This window comes from Pimephales promelas, chromosome 9, assembly GCF_988280905.1.
Source record: "Pimephales promelas chromosome 9, fPimPro1.hap1.1, whole genome shotgun sequence".
Taxonomy (NCBI): domain Eukaryota; kingdom Metazoa; phylum Chordata; class Actinopteri; order Cypriniformes; family Leuciscidae; genus Pimephales; species Pimephales promelas.
This window is the reverse complement of record NC_142777.1, coordinates 11,061,154-11,083,317: the sequence shown is the minus strand read 5'-3', so window position 1 is coordinate 11,083,317 and position 22,164 is coordinate 11,061,154.

Sequence of the window (22,164 nt, the reverse complement as noted above, 5' to 3'; positions counted from 1 at the left end):
CCCTGCTAAAACTCACCGTAAACAGGGCTCAATATGTAGCGAAAAAACACACAATCTGGCAACACAAGCCACCAGTAGGCGTTTCTCAATGTCAAGGAAGGATCCTCGGAAGCCGGAATTTCGAGGATGCTACGTCATCGACGTCCGTCGAAGGACTGTTCCAATGTCGAGGATCCTCAGAATTTCAACCAAGGACTGAGTCCTTCGTTCGGAAAATATCCCATACACAGGAAAGGATGCATATGTGTAGCCTTCGCGCTCTTAATTAAATCACCCACAATCCTATGCGCAGCTTTGCTTGTTCAAAAAATAAAAAAATGACGACCGTTAGCGGAGTCGGAGTGATAACGGCAATGCTTTCAAATGTAAGCAAGTATAATTTAGCCATTTATTTAATGTTTGTTAAACTATTTGCATATCGGCTCAAATTTGCTTAGGGGATTTAAAGCTGTTCCCTTTTACTGGTGAATAACTTTTTAATTTTTACTTCATAGCCTTTTTTGTTGGTCACATATTTTACAATTGCATGTGTTTTAACAGCTAACTAGATCATGTTGCTATGGAGGTAGTTCTGTTAACTCCGGTAATATAATCGTTTTTGAATGAATAAACTCCTTTTTAAATCAATATTTTGTGTCAAATTATTGATTTATTTGGTAGGTAGCCATGTTATAAGTGGGAAAATGTATAGCGAGGCGGTTGTTACAGCGAATACAACCGGCTGATCAAGACCCCTCTGCTTTAGAGTTTGCGGGGTTGTATTCACTATAACAACCGCCTGGTTATACATTATCCCTTTATTTATTTATTTCTATGAGGACTGACAAGACAAAATAAGGACTGTCAAGTGTATTTAAACAGTGCAGTGCAGTACACCAGCACAATGATTTTTGCAGCGCCGAAGCGGACCTTTCACTGATGTAATGACGCAATGACGTGCACTTGCTAGCCTGTTCCATTTACATGTTCTCCGAACGCTAAAGAGGACCCTTGCCTAGCCTCTGAAGGAAATGACTTGGAAGGACCCGTCCTGCCAAGGAAGTATCCTTGACATTGAGAAACACCTAGTGTCGCACCGCGGCCGCCGTCGACAAAGGCGTCGTATGATAATTTAAACGGATTTTATAACGAGGTCGGTGAAGATGGGAAAAATCTTACATTTCTGTGGAAACTTGAACTTAACTAGTTCATTTTAAAATGTGTGAACTGAACTTTGAACTAGTTCATGTAGAAAGTGAACTTCATCAAGACTGGTTGCCACTCCCACGTGAACTGCTGACTAGGTTGATGCCAACTTTTTCATTGTTGTCATGACAGCGCAGCTTCTCATTCCGTGAACCTCTGTTGTGAGTTTAGACTTTTTTTCGACTTTTTTTTAAACTGTTCCTTTGGTGTTGAGCAACTATAATTCCTGTTAATCCTATAATTTTATACTTTTATTGATATAAAGTGAATTAATTGTAATAAAAAATAAATAAAATTAAATAGCTAAAGTAAATCGTAAGTGGAAGTGCTGTCAATTCATTGAATCTTTATTTAGAAAAAAAATACACATTGGTTGGCCTATTTAATATATCAGCAATTACACATGTTTAGGGAATAGGGCATTATTAATGCATGTGCTAAGGTATGTGCTTTTTTTTTTAAACAATTTTTCATGTACAAACAGTAAGGCAATAGTAACAATTCTAGATATGGGTAAACCACTATCAGAGTCTGCCCGTGGGGTGGGGGCACCGCCGCGCCAAGCAGTGTCCCACATTATCCCTCAGAAACATACCCCTTGTCCCCCCTTGGGCTTATTAGCAGGTGGTCACCCTAGCCGTAAACCATTTTGTGATGTGTCAGGGGCGCCGCTCTCAAACTTGCATGGCTAGTTTTTCCGGCGGCGTCCCCCCCAAGCTCTACTACCACGATGATTCGCCCTACTATGACTTTGTTAACCACTGAAACGACTTTGAAGCTGTTATATTAAGGTACAGATCTTGCATAGAGTGCCTTTAAGTGGATTCTCTCCATTTATTAATTTATTTTTTGAATTAATCAATTTCCATCGTATTATTATGACTACTACGGTTAGTGTAACTGCGGTAAAACCATGTCAAATCTTCAGAAGGTTACTGAAGTACATTTGTGAGAGTGAATCTGGGACCCCATACCTTCTCTTCTTCTCTGATTGGTTGTGCAGTGTTGTGGTCAAATATCCCAGTTTATTTTTCAGCCTGCAAGTCACTCAATTCTACATTAAAAATAAATCAAAAATATGTTTTGAAACGGTATACAAATTGTATTTTGATAAATGACAGCAAAGATGTTCATAATGCTATAAAATATTTATATTTCAAATATCTGTTCTTCAAACTCTCTGTCCTGGAATATCATGAAAAACAATCCTCAATTTCCACACTCAACAGCTTTCAATTTAATGCTCAGATCTGCTGTACCGGTTGTTTAGCACGTATTCCTATGCATTTATCCGCCTTTTTTTACATGCCGTATATAAGTACGTCTTTATTTCCTTGTACATTTGCATTTGTCTTCGTAACAACTGGCTTTATTGAACCAGCCGATTTAATTTTCTCACCTGTTATTGCGCCGAGGATTGCATTTTACTAAACAGAACATCTGAATGCGTTTAGGTGGCCCTCAATGGAAATATAACGAGAGACATGAGCAGCGTGTGGAAGAAGAGTGGAGATGTTTGGCACACATTGCTTTTTTTTAATCTCCCTCAGTGCAGCATTTGCAAAGCAGATTCACCTTGTAGACTCCCTGCTGCTCCAGATACGTCTCTTTCAAACTAATTGTGTACGCAAAACGAGGGGTATCACAAGATGTGCGTGATGCGCGCCAAGTATCGCACGCTCTCTCTCTCTCTGTTTTTTTTTTTTTTTTTTTTTCACTTGGCCCAGGTCGTAAAGCTGCAAAGATCAGCAAGAACAGAACCCCGAACAAGTCTGGTAGGCTCTTCGGCAGATGCCTCGTGTCATATTTTGCCAGTGCGAGCTCTTGTATGTGCACTCAGATATTTTATTTTAGCTTGTCCTCTAAATTCTAATGAGCCAGAGACAAACAAGGACCCCTGAGCACTTGAATATTCAAAAATCGGAGGGTAATTATGCAAACTGTATTCGTGAAAGTATTCCCAGTGCAAGGCATCTTGGGGGATCCAAATGAAGATTGCTGACAGGCTGTGAGGGTCTCTGCAGGCCGGAGATAAAGAGCGAGTTTGAAGGGTCTGGAAATGGTTCATAATGTTTGTGACACATTCATTTTTGCTCTAATGATAATTATTTCTCTCAATATTCATGACAAGCCGTATAAAGCCAACAATGGGTGTTCTGTGTGCTTTTGACAGCTTGGCACGACATGTCTCAGGTCAGGGATGTGACTGATGTCTGACCTTTTTTTCCAACAACGTCCTATGAAAAGTAATAACTTCTTAACTTAACTTAAAAGCTTAACTTCTTTCAGAAAAACGCTTCCCCGCCATTGATGGAAATTTACAGTTATACGGTAGGGGGCGCTATGACACATCTTCTCAAGAGTACTGAATCTCCTGATCAAAACACTGGTGAAGAAGAAGCAGACACAAGCAAAAGCATATACGCTTATGTAAAATAATGTGATCATAATTTTTTGAAATATTCCCTAAAATATATAAAAATAAATAAATAAATATGAATCGTCAATCTTGATGTCACTCAGACTTTAAAATCACAACGCATTCTCACCCCAAGGCGTCACCTTTGACCATGCTTCAATATTTGACGCTTTAGGCGCCCTTTAGCGTCAGTTACATGACGCGATCCTACGGCGTCATCTAACTGACGCTAAAGGAAAAGCGTCAGTTAGATGACGCGGGTAGGTTCAGGTCTGGGGTGGGGGTAGGGTTACATGCGATCCTAGGGCATCATCTACTGACGCTAAAGGGCGCCTAAAGCGTCAGATATTGAAGCATGGTCAAAATGCTTCCCAAGGCATCAGTTAGGTGACGCCTTGGGGCTGAAAATGGGCTGAAAATCAAGTCTAGCAGTGAATTATGTTTTCACAAAAACGCATGAACTGAATGTAAGTGGTGTTAATATGCTAAAACAATTGATCTATGATTCATCTATGATTAAATAAAACCCCATCACAGGGCCTTAAGTGTGAATGTGAATTTAGCCAGAAGGGAATTCCTGGTATCACAAGACCATGTTGAAATCAGGCCAGATGTCTCATATAGAAAATCTAGTTCACAATGAGGCTCATGAGAGGGAAGACTTATGATTGCCATGAATTCTCTCAGGTAAAAGCAATGCATAATTTTAAGGTAATCATAATTAGTACAATGTAGTCTAAAGAGAGAAGCTAACTGTAATGAATGCAATGTGCATGATTGTAATATGTATTGATATCCTCGCATTAGACGCTTTTCCGTCGGGCAAAACGGTTCTAAGAATGGTAAGGATTGGTTCCGGTTATATTTCCACTTGTGCCTGGTACTACGGGGTGCTAAGAACGGTAAGGAATGGTTCCGGTTATATTTCCACTTGTGCCTGGTACTACGGGGTGCGATTACAAACCATTCTTGGCCTAAAATTCTCAGCCCGGTTGGTTAAAAACTCACCTAGGTACAAACTTTACTGTAAATTACTGTAAACTTAAATTTGAGCCCCACACAGACACACTTACTCAACCTTAACCTTCTTACACCTCACCTCTTGTTCTTCTCCTGGATCTCCAGCAGTGCTGCTTTGTGGGTCTTCCGCAATTTGTACTCTCTTCGAATATGGGGAAGTCTCTCTTTCCATCGCCAGCTGGCCGGTGGTTTTATCCTGTACTAGAGTTAGAGACATGTGTCAGTCGTCATGCACTTGATCTTTACTCACCGCTTGTCTCCTGGCCTGTTACATTAATCTCTTACCAGTTTTTTAATATTACATTTTAATAATTGAGCCAAGGACCGCCCAAGAGGACGTTTGACTGACAAGTAACGCAACCAATCACAGTTTGTTTTGTTAAGCATCATGTTTATGGGTGTGAAATTATAATGTGGACGTCCCTTCAAAAACAGATCTATAAATAATTAATTCAAGTACATTGTGCAAGTTTAATCCAACAATGGTGGAGTAAACCAGGGTTTCCCCAGGTTTGATCAGCCCAAATTTAAGACCTTTTTAAGACCCTTTTAAGACCACTTTAATGAAAATTAAGACCTACATCGCACCCATTATGTAGCCGTAAAACACCAGATCAAATCCCAATAATGACTATTACTGATGAATATTTTAATTAAAAATACATTTATTATTAATGCAATTTATAATGTATTTATAATTTATAATTATATATTTTTTTTTGTAAATTTGAAAAGGGTAGACTATTTAGTCAAGAGCAGTGAGTAATTTATTTGTCCTTGACAATTGGTATTTGGTTCACATGAAAACACAGTAGCAGGTTTATTAAAGTGCTGCCCCTTTAAGACCGAACGCACGGCCTTATTTGAACATGGCTAACTGCCTTCACTTGAGATGTAACTGGCTTTTGTTTACTAGGATACTCGCCAAGACGGCCGTTTTTACATAATTTTGCCTGAATTTGTCCGTAAAAGCGCAAGACAATTTTCAGCAACGTTATTCACGCGCTGAGGCGCTGGTTTGCGCGGGCGCGCGCTTTGGATGTTTGCCTTCATGGAACTTCTTGACCTGCACACGTCCAGGAATAATGTAGGGAACCACTTGTTATACATAAATCAGGTAACAGGTCATGTTACTTACATATTATACGACTTAGTTTTCATCAAAATAACATGTGCTGAGAGAACGATCAGATTCAAGTGCGCGCGCGATCTCTCTCCCTCTCTCCCTCCCTCAGCAGTTAACGTTAAATAATTAGCTAGATGATTCGTTTTAATTTTCTTTGCCATTGACATCCGACTGAACTACAAACATTCCACTGATGTCTGTTTGATGGGATGTGCTCGACCAGCTCGCGCGTCTGTGCTGTTGCGTGCTCAATCCACTGTGCGTTTCAGTGCTCGCGCACCACATCTAAGTTATGTTACTATATTGCGTTTAACACTAGAAGTGCCAGAATTCCAAAACTACTAGAACGGCCACACACGGTCATTTTGACCGTTAGATTCAAAACAGTGTTGATGAATAATTTTCGTAATTATTTTTGTCAACCACATTTTTTCAAAGACGAAAACGAGACGATAACTAAATAAAAACTAGGTTTGAATGACAAAAACTATGACGAAACTGTTAGATAGTGACGATTTGCGACGCGGTCAAGGCTATAATAATAGGACTCGCAGAACTAGTGAACAGCCCATGCAGCAAAACAAACAGCGCAGTACAGGGCAGCAGAGCTCATCAGGATCATCCGACATAAATAGAACATCTGGATCCGCCGTGTCTGATGATAGCAGCCGTCTCTTTTTGCTTGATGTGGACTCTGACTCTGAATCACTCTCTGATGAGGAGGAAATGTTAACTTGCACCCAGGAAACGTCGCTGTCACTTTCCACCTCCGATTGTTCCCCTGCATCCGAATTATAGATAACTGTAGTCCGGTTTTATTTGCTTATTTCTGATCAACAACTAATGTAGAAATTATTATATAGCAAACACCGCTACAGAGGTGACCGGACGGACCATTCTGTTGACAGTTGAGAGAGACCAGATCAACCGCGGGATATTTAACAAAAAAATACCGCAAAATTCAGTGCGGTCAATATGACCGTCTATGGCCGAAATAGGTAAATATGTTCATTTTTTTTGTTTTGCCTTACGTTTACGTAACTTAATTTATATGAAAAGCATTTTAAATGAAAATACAGACAATTTTAGGAAAAGTCAGGTACCAGCAGGATTTTATTATTTTTTTCAACAAAGTTATTATAGATATAAAATTCAAAACGGTCAAAATGACCGTTGTGGCCGTTATAGTGTTAATATTCCACTAATAAGACACATTTACTTCATAGACAGCCTTATTTTTTTGGAAGAAAATGGAAACTCGTATATTAAGGCGGTGATGAAAAATTTACTACCAAGTCAAATTGCATTGCATTTCCTCGCATTACTACCTTTCAAGGACCGTAATTTTGGTAGCATAGATTATATTCTACCTTTTACTACCGCGCGGAAACCCTGTTATAATATAGTATAATGAAATTTAAGACCTTCGTTAAAAAAATTAAGACTTGGACAACGTAATTTAAGACTTTTTAAGGCCTTAATTTAGAAACATGAAATTTAAGACCTTTTTAAGACATTTAAGACCCCACGGCTACCCTGTAAACAAAGGAATTTCACATACTTTTGAAAATGCAGCGTTCAGTTGACAAGCGCTCATTGTCACAGTTGTAAACACAATGGCTTTCTTCTTCCGCGAGGGCGTCACAACATTTGTTTCCAGGCGCACCGCTAAAGAACGCGACACACGTATCCCGGACATCCTGTAGAATTCAACCAATCAGGTGATGACTTTGAAAATCCTGTAGTGCTTCCAGAAAAGTCAGCCAAGTGAGCTGAGACTAGATCAATGTTAACATCAATAGTCTCCTGATTGGCATCAAAATAACGTAAAAGCATATTTAAAAATGTGAAGCAAGAGCAGATCTTGATTGTGGAACAATCCACTATCATTTCTGATTTTACCAGACCTTTTTTTTTTTCATTTCCTGATGTTCCCTTTCAGCACTAAATGAAAAGCTTCCTCGTTTTTTGACATTATCCAGACACATGCGAGCTAGTAAACGGCTTGGGCTGATGCAGCAGCCACCTCTCACCATTCACTCTAATTGATCTACAGAGTGACTCACTATTTCTGTTTGTTGCATCATTTGTGTTTCAGCGCACTGTCAGTTTGATATGGCTGGAGAGGCACTCTCCCCCATGACACTGAATATAATACATTCTCTACAGTATTAGTTGACCCTTGTGAAAAAAAAAGTATACTTTGTTGTATGTAAATTATATTCCCTTTTTAAATAGTACATTGCAAATATACTTACAAAAACTGTACTTTCTTTATATGCACGCTATATGCATGCATAAGTTTGACGCAAGGCTGCTCTTCAGTTTCCGGTTGGGGAGATTTAAAGCTTGAGTTTTTAAAATGTACTGTCCTCCCGTCTTTGAAACTAAACTTTAATACGTTTTGAGGTTATTTGTATGTATAGTTCTTTTTATTTAATATAATAAACAAATAAGCATAAACAAAATGAGGGGTGGCTGTTTCGTCTGTTTTTGTGATAACATTCCTTTAGTATAGTCATAGAGTATAGAAGCCAATATGAATTATCGGTATAGCATAGGACTCTACGATCGGCGGAAATAATCCAGCATCTGTAGACCTTCACCGTAAATACATCATGCACTGCCGTGCATAGAGCCTATTGTGTGAATATATAACGCATTTAATACAAGATCTGGGAATTTATTCAACATTAGACAAACATATTGGTCCGATGATTCATAAAGGAGTTTGGGCCTAATAATACTCTACTAATACTCTAGTGAGAGTTAGTAGTGATGTAGGTACAACTGAATTATAGTCAACTGAATGTGTTAAAGGGACAATCAAAATTAAAGCTGCAAGCAGCGATGGGCGGGCCCTCGCACCTGTAGCGCGTTGGGGTGTGAGGCGGCCGCGTTGCATATTCTGCAAGTTAGCCAGTGCAGCTGTGAATTTGGTTCGCTGCTTAAAGGTCACTTCCTGTTGCCAGCAGGTGGCGCTATGACTTAAGGTGAATTTCGGCATGTAGATTTGTTCAGGGCGGGACTCTTGTCAAATGTGTAAAATTTGGTGCAGATTTGGGCATTTACTGCCAAGTTACTACAACTTCCTGTTTCATGGCGAATCTTCGACGCTACGGACACGCCCATCGACGAAAACGCGCAGATAGCACAACTCTACATCGTCAATGCCTTTAGAAGGCACAGCAGAAATGTGAAGTCGATCCGACTAAATCCCTAGGAGGAGTTCGTTAAAGTACGTAATGAGTAAATCATCCCAAAATGGCGGTAAAATTAGAAATGGCCAACTTCCTGTTGAGTTTATGGCATCGCTCCAAGAGACTTTTCTGTGCGTCTGGACATGGTAGATGTTCCACAGAAATTCCGTACATTTAGGTCAAACATGCGGCGGGGGATGCTGCGTTAAAGGTCACTTCCTGTTGCCAGCAGGTGGCGCTATGACTGTGGGTGAATGTCGGCATGTAGATTTGTTCAGGGCGGGACTCTTGTCAAATGTGTAAAATTTCTTGCAGATCTGGGCATTTACAGCCAAGTTACTACAACTTCCTGTTTCATTGCGAATCATCGACGCCACGGACACGCCTATCCTCGTCAATGCCTTTAGAAGGCACAGCAGAAATTTGAAGTTGATCCGACTAAATCCCTAGGAGGAGTTCGTTAAAGTATGGAGTGTGTAAATCGTCCCAAATCGGTTGCCAAATTCAAAATGGCGGACTTCCTGTTGAGTTTAGGGTATGGGTTCTTGAGGCTTTTTTGTGCGTCTTGAAATTATACACATCCCCACCAAATTTCGTGCATGTAGGTTGAATGTGGACGAGGGGCTAATTTTTTCCAATGTTCTAGGTGGCGCTAGCGAGCCATTTTGCCCCGCCCATCCAAGAAACTCACAAAATACGAAATTTTTCACCAGTCCTGACATGCGTACCAAATTACCAAATTTGGTGAGTTTTTGAGCATGTTGCGGCCCCGAAAATGGCACTTACTTTGCAGGAAAAAAAATAATAATAAAAATAAAAAAAATAACCCTAACAGTTTCAATAGGGTCCTCGCACTGTTAGAGCTCGGGCCCTAATAAGGTGAAACCAAATACTTTTAGAAAAATAAAAAAAAAATATTTTAACTGTGTGCCTGAAATGATCATTGTAACAATGCATTGAAAGTATACTTTCAAAATACATATACTTGTATACTTTCAATATACTTTATAGTTACTATAAAGTATAGCTAAGTTTAATTTGTCTAACAATGCTCATTTGTTATTAAAGACAAAGTATGCAATAAGTAGTATTTGGAATAAGCCAAAGGTATTCATGAGGCTAAACGTTTTACTCGCCTCTTCTCTCTCTCAATCCCAGTCTAGATACTGTCATATTCCAATAAAAGGTGAAAACTCCAAAAATACATATTTTTTTTAATAAAAATAAACAATATGTTCTAAAGACAGTCGTAATGAATTTGTAATGTACTTGTAACACAAATCAAGCATGTAATATACATAAAGTATACTAAGTATACTTGAAGTTGGTCCAATTAAGTACACAGAAGTACACTAAATACACTTAAAGTTATGCTCTACTACAATTTAATCACAACTAAAATATACTTAGTACAAAATTAGTTGTTTCAAAATAGCACACTTCAAGTTAACCATTCATTAACACACTTGAAGTATACTGACAATTAGTCTGACTGCAAGTATACTTAGTTATTTTTCATCAGGGGAGTATCAAACAAAAGAAAATTCACGAGGTGAGCCCGGCCAAAGAAAGGAGAGGCTGAGGGGTGGCACACGTGCAAGAGTCATTAGAGAAAATGATGATGGATTTTCAACGTTACGGATCAGATTGTTTATTTGCCTCCCTCACTTGGCTGATTTCATTTATCTCCTCTTAACATTTGGTGAGTCTACTGCGAGTAGTTTGTCAGCATAATTGCATGGTACAGTGAAGCTGTACACTGCGGCATGCTCTTTTCTCCAACATATCCCTCCATGATTTGCATACATCTTCAAAGGACAGTCGTGACATTTAAATAACGATGACTGTCATGGGCTATTACTATTCTACTGGAGATTTGACCTAGGAACAAGCACAACGCCTTTTATCCATATTCCATGTTTTGCCGATCAGAGCTTTTTTTTCACATTTGATGTTTTTATTATTATTATTATTATTCATGTGCTAAGTGCTGCTGTTTTGAACAATGCTTCTCAACTGGTGGGTCGTGACACAAAATAGGGTCACGATCTGTTCTGATAGAGTCACACGCTGGGAAAAACAACGCTTAATGCAAATGATAAAATGCAAATGCATAGTTAACAAGGCTTTTAAAAATGAGGAGAAAACACTTCACATGTCTTTTGTTGTTTATGTTGAGGGCAGCAAACTCAATTTGGTATTTTGGCCCAAATTCACTAAGTAGAAGCTCGTCAAAATTGAGCCTTATCTTAAAGCTGCAGTCCGTAACTTTTTTAGTTAAAAATATCCAAAACAATTTTTTGAGCATAACCACCCCGATTTCAAAACTCACTGCTTGCCTTAGCTCGATTCAAAATCGTAAGCTTGTAAAAATATTTTTTTTTCATCATTACGTCACATCTGTACACATAAAGAAGGAGTTGCGACTAGTTAGATATATTGCGTGATAAACTTATCAAATTTATGGCGGATCTAGAAAGGTTCAAACAACAATAACCAGCGACAACTGGAGATTCACTTCGGACTTCGGAGTGGCTACAGAAAAAAAGAGACTGCTACCGGACCCATGCGAAAACAAGGATAATATCGGAAGGGCTTTAACCCCCTGGGGACTAAAAATACGTCCCCACATTTGGATCGTTTTTTTGTTTTTTGTTTTTTTCACATAGCTGCAACATAGACTTAAAATACTCCGTCATTAATGGTAATATATATATATAAAAAAATCAATACATGATTATAAACTATAGAGGGTCTACTTTTTTGGGTACACTCTTATTAACATTAAAACCTTGTGTTTTTGTAAAATAAATAAAATAAACTGGGTGCGCTGTGAGCTCACTCTGTCTCTGCAAAAATCTTTCTGAAACACGTCCGAAAAATGAACTGTAACTCATTAAATACTATTCAAACGCTAATGTTGAGGCAATGTTGTCCAATTTATCACAAATCTAACCTTACTTTTGTCTTGCTGCGCTGTGAGGAATAATACTGTCATAATAATCCAGGGAAAGTTACCTCAGTTACCCGTTTCATTTCGAGGAGAAGCACACGGATGCAGTTAATGTAAGTCATTTATTCTTAAGTGCTTTGTTCTAATCACGTTATTGAATAGTGTCTGTAAACTGCACAAAGATTGTTTAAATATTAAATGCGCGCACAGACATCTCATTCATTCACTTTCGCTCCTAAATTAGTAAGACTATATAGACTACTGAGATTAGTTCTATACTGATCTGTAAAACCAAAAAGACTGTTTAAATATGAATCGGGTGTGTGAACGAACGAACGCACAGATGCATAGCCTACTGTTACAGACAAAATAGATTATAACGTTTTTACAATAAAATAGACATCAAATAAGCTTTAGTTAGACAGTTTCTGCTCATATGTTAAATATATAGTATGTTTTTCAACAATAAACTATTCAACTGTTATATAATGCAAGCTAATGCAATGCACATATCAAAATAATGAATTCTTAACTTTTAAATATATATGATAAAATGTAAATGGCCTACTTTAAAAATAATACTTTATATGGAAAAAATAATTTTATTTTCAAGATGTTTCCAACTCTAACTTTGAACCAATTCTACACAATGGCCCATATAACCTCCAGGTATGACTAAGGTATGACTAAAAATTGGTTTTTGACTTTCATTTATATTTTGATTATATATATATATATATATATATATATATATATAATTTTACATTTTTTTTCTTTCAATTTTTTTCTTGTCTGACTCGCCTGAATGAAAGGCTCATTATTATGCGGGTCTTTGTCTCTCTCAGGTGAGAATCACCTAAATGTACATGATGAGGGCTGGCCTGATCCCTCCCATTCGCATATTGCCTTGACAAAAAAAAAAAAAAAATGTTTTTTTACAATATAACCAAATTTACAGTTTTATGTGAACAATTAGGCAGCATTATTTTCAGATCATTGTGAAGAAAAAAATTCTAGGCAACAACATCCATTAGTCAAGTCTTGCAGGCGCATATTTCATGTTATTTGCGGCCTTATTTCAGAAACTTTCTTTTATTTTATTTCAGAATCTTTTCTTTTGAAACTAACTTTCAGATAGTTTTTTTTTTTCAATAACCACGCATAAACAATATTCTCTCAAAAATACAAACATGTACATACATGTTGCTCACATATTATGGTTGCCCTGTTTGTGCTAAATATAGTGTAATTTCACCTGTGCCATTAATATGTTTATAAGAAACTGAAAAAAGCACAAATGTCAGGGGATGTCAGAACATCTCAAGGACCCCAAATACACCTTGGACCCCAGAGGTATAAATGCTGTTTTCTCAGTTGGTTAGAACAAAAGTGGATGTTACTTAGGCCTACTTCTTCAGATGACAATTTCTGTTGAAAATTCTTATGTTGGTTATACTTCCAAAAAAGCAGAATCTGTGATTCCGAATGCCATTATCCACACCGGCGCGGTGACTGACAGCCGCACATTCTCCTCAAAACATTCATCCGCGCTGTGCCGAGGTACAACTCATATAAAGTTTAGAATTATGCAAATTACTGCAAATGCAGATTCCAAACAGAGATGGCGACTAAGAGGAAAAGTCACAGACTAAAGACAATAAATAAAATCAAGCTAAATAAAATAGGAAAACAATGATCATTAAATGAGGTTTGTGCTGACCACGGTTTGTTTTGTGCAGAAACACAAAATACTGTAACTTCAAATTATATCTATACATACAACTTTAACCGAATCCATACAGTAGTACGCGTTACCAACTTGTTCCAATGAATTATATAAGAAAATACTTTGTACTACTTAATGTAACAAATACTTAAACGTGTTACTAAGGTGTGAAAAAAAGCCTGCAGTTACACATGGTCATTTTGTTCATTCTGTAGGCTGTTACACGTATGTAACATAAAATAAAGTGTATTAAGGTTATACTTCATGTGTATCTATATACCATATCCACCTGAATTAACCCGCTAATTTACAGCTTAAATACTGTACATACAATAGCAAAATATTTACATAATATTACACAGGGATAAGCTATGTAAAAATAAAGTGTATCAATATTGTACTTAAGTATACTATATTTGTATCTGCAAACCTTATTGACCTGTCCCTTAGTTTGAATTAACTCACTAGTTCACAGCTTAAATACATGCAGTATAGCTTCCTAATTACATTGCAATTACATAGTATTACACAGGGATAAGCTACGTAAAATAAAGTGTATCAAGATTGTATTTAAAGGGTTAGTTTAACCAAAAATGAAAATCATGTCATTAATGACTCACCCTCGTGTCGTTCCAAGCCCGTAAGACCTCCGTTCATCTTTGGAACACAGTTTAGGATATTTTAGATTTAGTCAGAGGGCTTTCTGTCCCTCCATTGAAAATGTATGTACGGTACACTGCCCTTGTCCAGAAAACGAATAAAGACATCGTCAAAGTAGTCCATGAGACATCAGTGGGTTAGTTGGAATTTTTAAAAGCATCTAAATTACATTTTGGTCCAAATATAATAAAAACTGGTGACTGGTGACTAAATCTAAAATATCTTGAACTGTGTTCTGAAGATTAACGGAGGTCTTACGGGCTTGGAATGACATGAGGGTGAGTCATTGATGGCATAATTTTAACTTTTTGGTGAACTAACCCTTTAAGTGAACTTCATGTGATTTTTTTTTTTTTTTTTTTTTTGTTAAAACAAACTTTTTCTGGCTCAAGATAGCTTATATCACCAATACAAACAAGAGTATGACACTTTATTTGTTGCAAAGTGAGGCAAGTATTCAAAAATACAGATTTTTTTTTTTTTTGGGGGGGGGGGGCAGCAGGGTCATATATAATTTTAAAGAAACCTTAAAATTGTCAAAGGAAAGCTAAATCAATTTATTACTATCGAATCAATTTAAGGAATGAACTGATGTGAATGAAAGTTTCAGAAGAATTGTACTGACCCCAAACATTTGAATATAAGTGCAAATATAACAATAGGCCTAATAAATGCAGAATACTATTAATTTTATCATTATCATATCAATATTAAAATTCATGGAAGACAACTAGTTTACTAGATAACTGTAGGAAGGCGATGGGTTGAGACTGCTCTGATTGGATGATTGAGGGGGAAAGAATATACATTTTGCAGATGTTTTTCATAACTTTCGCATGATGAAGCACGCAGTCAGAATGTGGGTTCTCGTCTAAAAAGGTTAAAGTCTTTACATAGGCGTTTTTTGAAATATGACATGAAGAACGATAAATTGAATTTCTTCTATGAAAATTAATTTTGAGAGAGACATTCTCTGAAATCATTCTGAGCTCACCTCAATATTTTAAAATTGTAGAGCACCTTCGTGATGTATTACGTCCCTTATGCAGTCAAGCCGTACTGAGGAGCGAGATATGTATTTTATGACAGGATAAATGATTTCATACAATTACAGCACTATTACACTATGCTTTTTTTTATTATTTTTTTATGTGTAAGACTTTTTATGGCAAATACTGTGACATACGTAGAGTGACAGAGGGTAATACATAATAACTTCTTTTTTTAGAGTATATGAAACAATGAATCATTCACTAATGTGTAGATATAGTAGCCTATTATACATGGTGCAGTGTTCAATATGAAAAATAGCACTTTATGGAACTGTATTGTGTGGTAAATATAAACACCCATCCATTGTGTTTCACGTGGCACTTTTTTCAGTGTCTGGCTTGAATCACTTTCCAGCTGATTGATTCAAACATTAACAGCCAATCAGGATCTCTCCTGCTTTAAATAGCTCAAGTATTTAAAGTGGCAGGCGACAAACGCAGAGCTTAGAATAAACAGAATGAATATTATGCATTGGTTTGGACACGTATTCTTATTTTAGGTGTTGAGCTAGCCTTAAGCGGGTTATTATTTAATTAAGTATAAAATATTTCACATTGTGAAAACACACTGCAGAACAGATTTGCCAAATGTATTGCCACTAACAAAATGTAAAAGCCAGAAGGGAGGTTGCTGTGTTGTTTCTGTTTGGGGTCATATGAATAAAAAAAAAAACAGAAAGAAAAAAAGTAAATAATAATAATAATATATAAAATTGAATATTTATAAGAATATACACCAAAGACTATCACATTTCCATTGCATTTATTAATGATTTATATTTTAGGGGGCCTTTGAGATCCCAAAACATAAGAGTTGGAAAAGTCATGAAGTATCAAAGCGAAATCAGCTTAAAAAAAGCAAATATTCTGACCTAAACATGCTTTATTTTTAAACAAAGTACATATTTCACACTATAACATTTTTCTGACTATTGATTGGAAATCAATGCCATACTTGTATGTTTTCTAACCAATTGTTTTACAAATGTGAAGTTGATATCACACACACACACACACACACAAAGAGCCTTTTAAAAACATTTTAAAGTACCGTTTCCATGGTAATTTAATGTCCAATTTCAAAATGGTTTTCACATGATGTATTTTGAGGGTTTGAACTTTTAAATGATACCTACAACGCATTCTCACCCCAAGGCGTCACCTTTGACCATGCTTCAATATTTGACGTTTTAGGCGCCCTTTAGCGTCACTTACATGACGCGATCCTACGGCGTCATCTAACTGGCGCTAAAGGAAAGCGTCAGTTAGAGGACGCGGTTAGGTTTAGGTGTGGGGTGGGGGTAGGGTACACGCGATCCTAGGGCGTCATCTAACTGACGCTAAAGGGCGCATAAAGCGTCAGATATTGAAGCATGTCCAAATGCTTCCCAAGGCGTCAGTTAGGTGACGCCTTGGGAGTGAGAATGGGCTGAATTTATGATGATTACTATATGTAATAGGGAGAATAAGGCAATAAAGGGCTACCACAAGCTGAAGTTTCTTTGTTGTTGTCCTCTTTGGTCTCAAAAACTTTTTTTTTTTTTTTTTTTAGTAACTGTGACAATCCTTCTGATCTGGCACAGACACATTTTCAAAAATCCAGCTAAAAGTGTGCAGTCAGTGGTAACGGAGTAATAGATAACATCTGCCGAATGCTTTAGGCCTGTGGGCAGAGGAGGGAGGTCACACTAAGGCCAGTGTTACAGTGCTGAGAAAGAGGAACAGACTCAAGGTGCATCTGATGATGATGATGATGAGGATGATGAAGGAAACCAGTTTATAACCTGGCTTGTTAGCTTTCTCTCTGATCCAAAGTAATGTAGTGATATTCTTAACCTATTCAACCTGTACTTAATCGATATATTTAATGTAGCCAAACAATAACAAATATAATTTAGTCTAAGTTTGATCATTGTAAATAAACCAATATGATGAAGACACAATTATATCAAAATTAAATCTATTTGCGGTTACACTTTCCAATAGTGTACTTGGTGTACTTACCTAAGAAAATGCTTGGTAATACGGTAATATAAGGTAACTACACTGTAAATGATTTCTGTTGTTTTCACAGGATTATACTGTTTTTCTCAACAGTTTCTTACTGTATAATCTATGTACAGTAAGTTACAGTAGATTTAGTTGTTTTCACAGTATTAAATTGTTTTTTCAACAGTTATGTACTGTGCACACAGTTGACAGTATGTTACTGTAGAATTGCAATGCATTCTGGGAAATTATCAGTTACTGTTAATCTAAATACAGCAGTGCAATTGACCGCGAAAAACACCACACACAGTTCCACGGGTAAAATTGCTAGCCTACTAATGTTATTCTTACATTTAAAATAAAAATGTAGCACTGGTTGACCATTAACAGTCATAATTTATGACATAATTTATGTCAGTGGGGTGTGCATGAGAGCATATTTGACTTTGGAAGAGTTTCTCTGTCGTGTCAGTGGTGCTGCTGTCTTTTCTGCCGACCTGCAACTTCTTCATCTGGTAAGTAATAATTCTTATAATGTGTATGCAAACGGATTCTAGCTAATAATAACTTTAAAGTTATTTAGAATAGCTGACCACGATTTCTATATTCAATTTAATATATTCTAGACATTTTAATATAATATGTATATGATAGGCTACTCTTCAATGTAGCCATTTGGGATGTTACTGTAAATTCAAATACATTAGTACGAAATGACCGCGAAAAATAACCACAACAAGCTGCCATTTTATGAAGAACTCTTCAGTTCCCTTCCCTCTGTAAGAACACGCAGGCCGTGCATCGCGTCGCTGTCGGTCGGCAACGTTTTCGCCATACATCTGGTTAGTAATTCATATTTTTATGCAAACCATATGAGTTAACAGATTACCGTTAGAAAGAAGTGGCCGCGGAATGTTCGATAACGTCTGTATAAGTCAGACGCGGATTTCTTTTATGTTGATAGCCTTACTTGATTAAATGTGATTTTATTAACATATATTTCATATGTAACCTCTTATACGGTCAAAATGGTCTAATCATTTTGTTATTTACCACGTTGAGTCGGTGGAAGCGCCTGCACGTTCATTATTTTATGACTTACAGGGGTTAGGAATTGATAATCGATAAATGTATCCTGAAATCGGACATCCAAGGTTAGGATTCGGATTTATTGTTATAAAATTAAAGTGCCGATTCCTCTTATTGATTTTTTCACGCTTATTTTCGTGTAAATCCTGACCTGGCGTTCTGCCATTATAACGTTACCTCAGTGATAAAGTTGGACCGCGGAAAGCGCCCAAGGTGTATTTTTGTCCAAAATACAAAGCTATGTGTGACATTTACAGTATTTGTTGTGGTCTTTGTTAATCTTTGGTTATCATTAACGACACATACACGAGGGAGCCTGGTGTTGAACACTTTACTAGCGAACTTAGAATCAACAACAACAAAAAAAACCCCGGGTCATACCAACTACACAAACTGCCTGGGGGTGTTCCGGTAGGAACCATTCACTGCATATACTATAGTATTGTCGGCTATAATATCATTTTTTTTTTTTTTTTTTTTTTTTTTACTATGTGTAAACTGACATGTACTCATTTGAAGGGAACGATGCCTTGTCAATCTTTTTTTAAGTCATGTAACTTAGTATCACACAAGCAAGATTTAGCCTACGTTTTCACGTGATCGTAAATGAATTGATTTTAAACAACAGTCCAACAAACAAGATTTTAGTATTAAGTGAATTACACTTTAGACATCATTTTGTCTGTTTTTGCTGTTTAGCCAAAACAACAACAAAAGCGTACTATATTTTAACTGTCTTGTCTGTTCTCCTTTTCCACAGGTGTGAGCTGTGCATGTTAAGAAGACCCCTATCCATCTTGACGACCGATGAATTGTAAATCTAATCTAATTTAATTATTCTATTTATCTAACTACTACTACTATACCTTGGTCCAGTACTGACCCACTGAGAACATTTTAAACTGATTTTTATCCATCTGTGAATTTTGTCTATCTGCAAGTTGTTTAGAATTGTTGTGTGAAAATAAGCGTTACAGTACAGTTTAAGGTTTAATTGCATAAAAGCTTGGATAGAAAACTTCCTATTGCAAAAGTTAGAACATAAGTCTGCATATAAATAATTATTGATACCGTAATGCAAGTTTTTCATGGCACATGTGCATGATGAGGTTGTTTTGTGTTTATTTTTTATTTTTTTTAAAGGACACTGGATAACTTGTCATTTTGTTATACTCATCTGGATTGGTGGTTTACTCGTCAAAGCTTTTATAGTTTATAAGTTTATATGTGTCTCCCAGCCCTGCAAATCTGGTCCCTTAGATAGAAAGCAGCCAAAAACCCTTTAAAATCAGCAACTGACCAGTTAGACAGTCTATCTCAAACCAATAGACAATCTTAGACTAGTTTAAGCTGTTTTACCCCAGCAGGGAGTGGGTGGATGAGTTGTTATGAACTATCTTTCTAATAGATTGATCAGATAGCACCCCTTTAATCTTTTCTATTTTACCTGTTCATGATAATTTTTGCATGTATTTATGCATAATTGTTCATGATTGTCATGCATGATTTTTATTGTATTATATTACATTTTTATTATTAATGTATTTAATTGTATTAATGTATTTAAATGTATATTATGTAAATGTACTAATGTGTTTGAAAATACACAATAAACCTTGTGCAGTTTAAGCTTCAGTTGTTCTTTTTTCTATTTCCCATTAACAGTTAAAATAATATTTCTACGGATTTTCTACAGGTTACACAGTAGCACTATAAAATAAATACAATAACATTTCATACTATACAGTATTATTAAAAATTAACAGTGTAATTCTGTACTTTAATATGGTAAGAAATTACAGTAAAATAATGTTATTTAATTTGCAGTATGCTTAACAGTACTGTAGTTAGTGTTACGGTAATTTTACTGTTAAATGAAATACAGCAAGTACTGGATAATTGTTGCCAGTAAGTTACTGTTAATTTGACAAGAAATTTTTTACAGTGTAATGGATTAAGGTTAGGTTTATTGGTTGGTATAGCTTTAGTACTTAGTTATCACAAGGGTAGCTAACAGGACTGTAAAGTTAAGTGCTACCTTTTAAGTATCATTGTTACAGTGTAATTAAATAGATTTAAGTAAGTAATAATAATAAACATGTACTTACTATACTATTATTATTAGGGTTTGGTTTTGCGTTAGTTGCATGTCATTATGCATAATTTACAGTGTAAGAAGGACACTAAACCCTATTTGCTTTCTGAAATAAATAGTTCACCAAAAATAGTTTCAAAGAAAATTAATTTTCATGTTTGGTGAACTGCTTATTTGACTGCTTATTGAGTGTAATAATCCACATAGTTTCGTTTCATTCTTGAAAATGTTATTTTATAATTTTTTTGGTGATGATATCCTATGCTATCTCACTACCAATTCGTACGAATTCGCACGAGTGATTAAAAAGTGGCTAATTCGTACTAATTCATACGACCTCACTCGTACGAATTTGTACGATTTGTCCAAACCCACGTGATGGGTAGGTTTAGGGGCGGGGTCAGGGGTAGGTCATTCGTACGAATTCATACGAATTGGCCAATTCGTAAAATAGGTACGATTTAGCAAAAACGTACTAATTCGTACGAGTGAGGTCGTACGAATTGTTACGAATTAGCCACCTTGTAAAATTCGCACGAATTCTCGTGAGATCGAGTTTTGATATATGAAGATGATAAAGTCTATTCACCATAATATAATAGTTAGTCTAACAAGTTGAAAATGGCCCACTTTCACATTATGAAAGATAAACACAGTCCAAAGCTGTCAGAGCAACTTTATTATTGATCATTTTTGCCATAATTTTAAGATTGAAAATCTCCCATTGACTTGCTTCTATAGAAAATTCAGTATCACAAATGCAAGTATTTGGACTTCTTTCATGCATGTCTCAGCATACTCTTCCTAATTAGGATTAGTCCCATTTTCTTTGCATATATTTCTTTGCCAATTTACTGTGTTAATTCTTTCAGTAGACTGAAAACAAACTTTAACACGATTCTTGTGTTGCCTTGCGACCACTGGTAATTTACATTATGGTAGACAGCAAAATCTAATAATATTTTGTGCAGCTGAGAAAATTTCCCATAATAAAAACTGAAACTTTTTAAAGACACTCCCCACAAAAAGAAAACAAAATATTGCCTCAAAAGAGTAGTCTTTTTTCAATGAATGGTCTAAATACATTAAAATGTTTTCTGTTTTAAGTGTGAACAGTAAAGAGTAAGTGTTTTAAGTGCCACTTAGCCTAAATAAACCTGTCACTCCAACACTATCTCATGACCAATTTGAACAAATTTGTAGGAGGGAGTAAAAGGTGGCTAATTTGTACGAAATTCGAACGACCTCGCTCTTCGTACGACCTCGCTCGAACAAATTTGTATGATTTGTCTAAACCCCAGTGACGGGTAGGTTTAGAGGCGGGGTCAGGGGTAGGTCATTCATATGGATTCATACGAATTGGGCAACTCGTAAAATGTTTACGATTTAGCAAAAATCTTACAAATTCATACGAGTGAGGTAGTATGAACTTGTACGAATTGCCGTGAGATGGGGTTGATCACTCAGTATGGGTTAGGAAGTTTGTGACTTATTAACTTGTGTATACATAGACTCAAACTTAATATAAACTTTCATACAAATGTTGTATAGGGTACTTTATATTATATACTTAAATATTAGGCATATTTATGGTTTTTACTTGAAGTTTCTAGTATAAGGCCTGGATTTCATCCAGCTATTTGAAAATTC